Here is a 1,174-nt window from a genome sequence, read left to right on the forward strand (position 1 = left end):
CCCTTGCAGAGGATCTACATGCATCTTTGATTCATATGAAGACCCATGGGGTCATTTATGTGCCCTCAGACACATTGGGAGCACCGCAGGTCTACTACTTAGAGAACAAGGGGCCACCCCCTTGTCCATCATATCCGAGGAATTTATTCCTCAGTATGGCACTTCAGGACATTATTAGGCCTTTGGAGGGCCCCATGACATGTACATATTATCATTTGGTCCCTTGTGAGGCTTAATTTTACACTTGTGAGCTAGTTTGGTGGGCTTGTCACCAATAGGGGTTTTATTTGCACATTATTTTATCATTAGGGGCTAATGTAGGCCCATAGGTTAATTTGAACTCCTTAGGAGGCTATATATTGATGCTAGATACACTCATTTGGATCATCACTTGAGGATCATCCTTGGAGGATTTTTTTGGAGATGGATGAATTTTGATGTATGGATTTGGGCTATTTCTCTTGTCTTGGAGATTTGTCTTGCGAATTTTTGGTTGGATATATTCTATAGAATTGTAAGTAAATTTTGACGTTGTTATTCTTGTTGCTGCACACTGCTAAAATTAGGTCTAGTTGCTGCATAATTGAAATGTGGAATTAAGCATGTTTAAGCTAATTTAATGTATGGGCCAATGTTATATGAATGAAATGTCCTAGAGATTATTTGTCTCGATAAGCTTGCATCATTTTCTTTGAAGTATAAATGCTTGAAGGTCACTTTTCTTTTCTTTCTCTCAACATTGGATGAAGTTGACTTTCTAGGCCTCCTTGATCAAGAAACCAAGTTCTTACTCATCATCATCCTTGACTCCATATCCCCAAGTGAATTAGGCACTGATCCCTCAAAAGGGTGATCATTTTAACCCTCTTTTTACCCTTTTCCCCTTTTCCCTAGGTCTAGCCCCATTAGGTCATCTAGGGCATCAATTTCAAGGAATTGACCAAAGGAAAAATTTCAATCTCCTACAGGCTACTATGCTGGTAGGTCCCCTCACTTTCTTCCAAATTTGAGGCAATTCTAATGTGGGATCTCTAGGAGTCCCAAGCCCTAACTCTAGGATCAAATTTTGCTTAGCATCCCCAAGGCTAGACCTCAACAGGATAAATTCAACCTTTTGAAGCAAATATTCTTGTTTGGTCCTTTCCTTTCCATTCTCCAGGATGGGAACATCATT

The sequence above is a fragment of the Pinus tabuliformis genome, chromosome 2_2 (assembly GCF_031772625.1).
Source record: "Pinus tabuliformis cultivar Carrire ecotype Pingquan chromosome 2_2, CPIR1, whole genome shotgun sequence".
In the NCBI taxonomy this organism is placed as follows: Eukaryota; Viridiplantae; Streptophyta; class Pinopsida; order Pinales; family Pinaceae; genus Pinus; species Pinus tabuliformis.